The 7,699-nt window shown below is 37.8% G+C and overlaps 1 pseudogene; it reads right to left on the bottom strand.

The window, feature by feature from the left end:
• Positions 1 to 3,198: 3,198 nt before the first annotated feature.
• Positions 3,199 to 7,699, bottom strand: part of LOC102864180 — an 18,691-nt pseudogene continuing 14,190 nt past the window's right edge.

Here is a 7,699-nt window from a genome sequence, read left to right as displayed (position 1 = left end):
ATACCAAAATCATATTCATTTGTGTTTTATTGACTGTGAAAAGACATTTGATTATGTAGATCATAACAAATCATTGCTAACATTTAGAAGAATGACAATTTCAGAACTTTTAATTATGTTTGTTTGAAAACTATTCATAAGCCAAGAAACAGCCGTTACAACAGTGCAAGAGAACATGTTTTAGTCAGTTGAGATATGTATCAGTGTTGAATCCTTTTTCCATACCTATTCAATCTGTATACTGAGCAAATAATTTAAGAAGCTGTTTCATATGAAGAAGAAAGTGGCTAAATTGCAAGATGACTCATCAACCAAAGAATGTAAACTTGAAACACTAATGATTAAGCTTTCAATATGTATCACATTTCAACATCAAGAAAACAAAATTGTCACCATGAAGCAATAGGAAGTATCATAATAGTTGTATAAATATTGAGTTTGTCAATATTTCACTATATTTGGCACAACAATCAAGACCCTTGGCAGCAGCAATCAAGACAACAAAAGACATGCTATAATAGGAAAATCTACTATCAAAGACCTCTCCAAAATGCTAAAGAGTGAGGATATTAGTTTAAAATCTAAGGTATGCATGTTCAAGCTAGGATTTTTTTTTCAATTGTTTCCTATGCATTTGATAATTGGATCATGATCAGAATTACTGGAGATTTAAAACTCTGAATTGTGGTGTTACAGAACAATACTGAATATTCCAGGGACAACCAAAAGAGCAAATACATCTATCTTAGAGGAAGTGCAACCAAGAAGCTACTTAGTGGTATGGATAGTGAAACTTGCTCTCACATTCCATGAGCACATTTTCAGGATGAGCCAACTCTTGGGAAATGATATCATGCTGGCTTAGGTGGAGGGTCAGAGAATGTGGGGAAGACTCTCAACAAGAAAGAAAGACTCAGTGATTGTAACAATGGGCTCAAGCATGTTGGAGAGAATTAAGATGGTGCAGGTTAGGGCATGGTTCCCATCTGTAGTAACACTCAGCTGGATGGCACAAAACAACAACAAAATGGCGAGTGACTCAAATTAGTACATGAATGATTAGTTTTAGAAATATATCCCTCCATCAGCCCTTTCAATCTTTTTTAGAGCAATGTGCAATAAAATACTCTGAATGAAGCTAGGATCCTAGAGGGTAATGTGTCATTGTTATGTTCTGTTGAGTCAGAGTGTCCTGTAGTTCTTCCTCCAGTGGGGTTTTGGAGTGAGAAAATGAAGGAGATTTCCCATAGTTTTCTCTTTGAGCAGCTGGTTGATACGAATAGCGTGTATTTGAGTTGTCAGTGCTGCTCCTTACCACAAAAGCTCCCATGAAGGGAACTATTGTTTGTTGTTGTGTACAATCAAGTTGGAACTGACCCACAGATGACAATACAACTGATTTTCAGAGACAGTTATTTGCACAGGAGGAGACTGTCCATCCTATCCCATGGAGCAGCTGGTGGATTTGAATGGTGTAGCTTTGGGATTGCAGTACAGCTTTTTAGTGCTATAGAAGGGAATAGATGTAGTAAAAATTTGGATCAGGAAGGAGCAGACAGAGACTGCACTTATTGATATCCATTCTGGCTTCATAATTTTTTCCTGCTTCAAATTAGAATCTTAGCAGTTCATTCTGTAGTATTAATGCACCTAATACCCAGAATCTTTTAGAATCCAAATTACACAGGGAGGGGCAGTATGGTCAATCTCTTACACAATCACTCAGTGCAAAAATACTTATTTGTCAATGTCAAAAATATTTGGTGTCTGGGGGAACTCTGAGCACATGGAAAATTCCTCCTAAAAGTAGCACAGAAAAGGTTACCCAAATACTCTGGTTTATCTCTTAGGAATAGGTTGCCATTCATTCAACTATTTGGGGTTTTCCCAAGTTTTATCTTTCCTCTTTCTTTATTCTAAACACTCTTCTGAGATGAGCTCATGGAATCACATGCACTTGAGCACTCTCTATGTACAGATGAGTCATACATTTATTTCTGTAGCCCTGACCTCTCCCCCAGGTCTGTGTCCATATGTCCAGTGCCTCCTAGGCATCTCCACATGGATGTCCTACAGGCACTCTGGCTCAATCTGCCTAACATTCTATTAATTTTCCCCTGAAAATAATATCTTCTTGAATTCTCTATACTATTTTTTACATCATTTTTTACTCAATTTTTCCAGCTACAAGGCTACAATTTATCTTTTAACCTACCTTTTCTTTTAAAAATAGGACCTAAAAATTATAGTAAATGCTCTGAATAACCCAATTACAAGTATTTTAGATCAGTTTCCACAATTTCTTAGACATTATAATAATTATAGAATTATAAGAATTAATTGCTAATTTTTGCCCCAGTTTGTTTTCCATCTCCTCCTAACATTAGTACATTATTTTAATTGTTGCTAAAAGGATCTGTTTGAACACCTCACTTCCCTGTACAAATTCCTTCAATGACTATTATTTAACTAACAAGTTTCTTTATCTCTACATTGCATTCAGGCCTGGTACAATCTGACTTTTTCCCAATTCTCTGAGATCATCTTCATAATTTCTCTTACTCATTGTTGTTAGGAGCCATCTAGTCGAGTATGACCCAGAGAGATCCAATAAACAACAGATATGAACCCTGTCCTTTCCTGCACTATCCTCAGACATTCTGAAACTCTAGAGCCCATTGTGATTGTCATTGTGTCAGTCCACCCGGTTGAGGGTTGCCCTCTCCTTTGCCAACCCTCTACCTTTCCAAATATGTTGCCCTTCTATCAGGAATAGTCTCTCCTAGCAACATGCTACTCCAACACCATAGCTCAAAGGAATCAATTTTTCTCCTGTCATCCTTATTCATTGTCTAACTCTTAGATGCACAACAAATGATTGGAAAGACCATGACTTGAATCATATGCACTTTAGTTCTCAAAATTACATCACTGCTGCCAGCAATTTGGAGAGGTCCCTAATTATAGACTTCCTCAGTGCAATATGTCTCCTGATTTCCTGACTGCTAATACCGAGGGTGTTACTTTGGATCCAAGTAAGGTGAAGCTTAGTCTTTCTACTACAACCTCTATTGCCCTGGTCAATGTTTGCTCATCTGTTCACGTTTCTCTCTTTCTAACAGTATTATTCATGATATATATTTTTTTATTTTTAATGGGAAAAAAATAGCTTTATTTCATTCAGGTATGGGGCCCTGCTCAGAACTTCTAGAACTGCTTCTTGGTGCCCGTGGCCTTGGTGATCGCGGCACGTTGAAGCGCATTGTCTTGCTCAATGGCCGGCACTCGCCCTTGGTGACAATGTCACCGATCTGGACATCTCTGAAGCGGGGAGACCTGTGCACGGACATGTTCTTGTGACGCTTCTCGAAGCGATTGTACTTGCGGATGTAGTGGAGGTAATCTCGACGAATGACGATGGTACTCTGCATCTTCATTTTTGTCGCTACGCCAGACAGAATTCTCCCTCAGATGGAGACATTACCAGTTAAAAGGGCCTTTCTTATCAATGTAGGTGTCCTCGATGGCCTCCTTCTTGGGCTTCTTGAAGCCCAGACCGATGTTTTTGTAATAACGCGGGAGCTTCTCCTTGCCTGTTTCCCCCAACAGCACTCTCTTTTTGTTCTGGAAGACGGTCAGCTGCTTCTGGTAGACGCGCTTGGTCTGGATGTCCGCTATCTTTCTGGCCACTTGGAAAAAGGCGATATATACTTTTAAAAATAAAAAATGAAACTAAATTTAGGAGACACCTTTTCTTGGATGTCTTTCTTTTCTTACTTCTTTTTTTTCCATATTTCTACCTGGCTAAGAGTCCCTTCTTGTGCTTCTACAGTCCCCTGTGCAATCCAGAATTTGTTTACTTAAGACTTAGTATTGAAATTATTTATATGTCTAGCCCACCTGCTAGATTACTATTCTCTTGGAATAAAGGATTGTGCCATAGTAACTCTTGTTTCCTAAGTGCCTACATCTGGCATATGTCAAGTCCATGACAAATATTTCTTTCTTTTATTTAGCCTCATCTGCTAAAAAAAGTATGTTACAGATGGAAAAATTGGAACTCTGAATGAAATTAACAAAAGTACCATTAGAAGTTTTGGGAAGTGTGTTGTTATTGCTACCTTTTTCTTATTGCCAAAGAGAAATGATGGACTGACCAGAAGTTGAGTCTTCTCCAGAAAAAGACAAAAAGACTGTGTTCGCATTCAGGTCATCTGTGACTGAGGCATTCTAACCACTCTCTGTATCTGATTATGTTACATGTTTAGATTTTGTTATCAGATTTGGATGTGTGTGTGTATGTGTGTGTGTTCCCTTCTTTTTCTTCTGTCAGGGACCTCTGGTGGCATAGTTCACCGTAAATTGCACTGATAACTCAAAGGGCACATCTCTTTGGTGATTGGACTCTACCAGTAGTACCACAGGTGAAATATGGATAAGCTCCTAGAGCACAGTTTGCAAGCTAGTAAATTCAATGGATGGTAGCTACAACTTGGTTCCCATTCATTTGCAATTAGCTGTACTTTATTTGTTTTTGTTTGCTTGATTTTTTGGTTTTTAGTGTGTGTGTGTTTCACTTCTATTACTGTTGACCTAACTCTGCAAAAAATCCATTATTCTAAAATAGTTAGCGAGAAAATATTCTATTTTGTCTAAGGATAACTTTCAAAAAAGGGGAAAAAAATAGCGTAAAAGTGTGTGCCAAAAGGTGAATTAAAATTGAGTTTAAGCTGTAAGTATTTCCTGTGCCTCAGATTTGTGTTGTGTTGGAAGGAAAAGAAAAAACATAAATAAATTGGAAACATGCTCATTATTTTAAAGTAAGAAAAAGAAGTTTATTTATGTGAAGAACACTATGCCAGGGTTCTAAGAACTTCCGAGGCCTGGTTAGCAAAGATAAAAGCAGAAAAACAGTTAAATGCAGAGAGAAAAAGACATTCCTAGAAACTGGAGAACACATCTCTCCCTCTTGGGATTAGGGGAAAAGACCAAAACATCCTCATTTTAACATTAGTAAAATTGCACCTTGATGGTATGGTTCATGGTTTGAATCCACCAGCTACTCCATGGGAAAAGGATGAACAATCTTCTTCCATGTGATTTAGTGTCTTTGAAAGCTCACAGGAAGGTCAACTATGGATCAATTCTGACTCAAAGGTACACAACAAAACCAACATGACTATGACTAACACTTCAAGCAAAGAACCCTCAGGGGGGGAATATGAGAAGTTGGTGTTGACCTTCAGGATAACTATTTATGATAAGGCAACTTTTTTATTATTATTAATTTCAATGAACATTTACAGAGATTTTGGAATTCCATTCATTCATTGTTGCACTTTTCTCCCCACCCACTCACCCGCACCCCCACCCCCAGTTCGCTCCTCTCCTTGAAAAGCAAAAGAAAAACTCCTTCATTGGTACACAATCCCCCCCTGACCCTGCACATCCCTACTCCCACCCAAAGTATACTCCACTCTGCAACCCTCATTCCGGACTCTTATGATAATCATAATGCCCTAAAATATATTAATTTTAAACTATTCTCTCCCTCATCAACTTCAATGCAGAAAACATAATTTATCCAGTTTTTCTCAGTCTTACCCCCACTCCAATGTCAGCCTCATTCTACAACAGTGGCACCATATAATATTTGTGCCTTTGTGACTGAGATATTTTACTCAGCGTAATGTCCTCCAGGGTCACCCATTTTGAATAATATTACATGAGTTCCTTGTTTTTCAAAGCAGCATAGTATTCCATTATGTGAATATACCACAGCTTCTTTATCCATTCGTTTGTTGATGGGCACTTAGGTTGTTTCCAACTCCTTGCTATTGTGAACAAAGCTGCGATAAACATGGGTGTGCATATATCTGCTTGGATATCAATTATCGTCTCTTTGGGATATATTCCCAGTGGTGGAATTACTGGGTCGAATGGTGTCTCGATTTGCAACTTTTTTGAGCTTTCCACAGTGGTTGCACAAGATCAACACCTCACTCCATATACAAAAACAAACTCAAGGTGGATCATGGACCTAGGACTAAAATCAAGGACTATAAACTTCATTCAAGAAAAGCTTGGAAGAACTTTAGTAGTCCTAATCCACAACATGAAGAGTCTTCCAGGTATCCTGAAAAATTTAGCACCAGGAGAAGATAAAATAGATGAATGGGACCTTCTAAGAATCAAATCCTTATACACATCCAAAAACTTCTCCAACAGGGTAAAAGGGGAAGCCACACACTGGGAAAAAGTCTTTGTTAATGACATGTCAGATAAGGGACTTATATCTAGAATTTATAAAATACTTGAGCACCACAACAAGATAAGGGTAAATACTCCAATAGAAAAATGGGCACAGGATATGAACAGATACTTCACCAAAGAAGACACTCAGATGGCCAACAGGCACATGAAGAAATGTTCAAAATCCCTAGCCCTGAGAGAGATGCAAATAAAGACAGCTATGAGATATCATCTCACCTCAGTAAGAATAGCAAAATTTAACAGAAGAGCTAGCAACAAATGCTGGTGAGGTTGTGGTGAGACTGGTAAGGCAACTTTAAGTTCACTTTCTGTGCTCTATGCCCCAGTAAGTTTGGGGTATCAATGGCACAAATTCACTAAATATATGGAAGAAATATATTAACATAAGCACAAATTATTGATGTTGCAAGTATCACTTTAACAGCTACTGGCAAGGTATAAGCTTATGTTCGTTTTTTTTTCCCAATTTGCGTAAGAGAGGATCTGTTGTTGTCATGCGCTGCTAGAAAAGGGATAAATAAATGATGTCGTTCTGTACATTCCTTCCAATATTTTCCAACAGCAATAACAGCAAAAAATTCAAATCAACTCAGATGAGCAAACACTCATTGTGAGTAAAAACTCACTTTTCATTCACTTGTTGGTCCCACCCTTTCACATTTGTTTTCTTTCTAATGAAATCTAAAGTCAACCTGGGACAAAATGGGAGATTTTCTAGCCTACAATTTAGGATGATTCCCCCCCCACACACTTTACAGGACCAGGTCAACAACAACAAAAGGGAAAAAAGAAAACAAAACTAACACTTGATATCCTGAAAATTAAAAGATCCTTAAGCCATTGCTCTCAATTTTTTTGTTGAACTCTATGAGGAAATATTTATCCTGGTCATGAAGAATGTCAGCAAAGTCTCTGAAATAACATCTCTACTGAGGTAAAGGGCGGGGTGGCAGGTGTATCCTATGCCAAAGAGAATTGTTTAAGAGAAGAGGCCCATAATAGAGTCCGAATAGACCTGAGGAAGACTTCAGGTCTAGGCTATAAGAGATATCAGTAGAAACATTTTCAGTAGAAACATTTTCCTTACAGACAAAAAATTTGTCTACTTTCATAGTTGCATGCTTCCAGGGGTTGTGATTGTGTTCTTCCATATCAAGAGAGCTCTAGATGGAAAGCCTGGTTGTTATGTTTGGTAATTTGAAGAATTATTGGAGACTATAATATGAGAAAAATCTTTGGATTAAATTTGAGGACACTCTCACAATTGGAAAATGGCAGCAAGTCATTTATTTAAATCATTGAAATTAGATATTATCATCTTTCTAGCCTGTGAATGGCATAAATGTTAACATACTCGCCAGCTAACAAAATTATTAAAGCTGTTGAGTCTCCAGAAGCACCAGAAAAGAAAAATCTGAGATATGTA

This window comes from Elephantulus edwardii, unplaced genomic scaffold (genome assembly GCF_000299155.1).
Source record: "Elephantulus edwardii isolate Elephantulus edwardi_28Jun2011 unplaced genomic scaffold, EleEdw1.0 scaffold00059, whole genome shotgun sequence".
Classification (NCBI taxonomy): Eukaryota; Metazoa; Chordata; class Mammalia; order Macroscelidea; family Macroscelididae; genus Elephantulus; species Elephantulus edwardii.
This window is presented reverse-complemented; position numbering and strand designations above follow the sequence as displayed.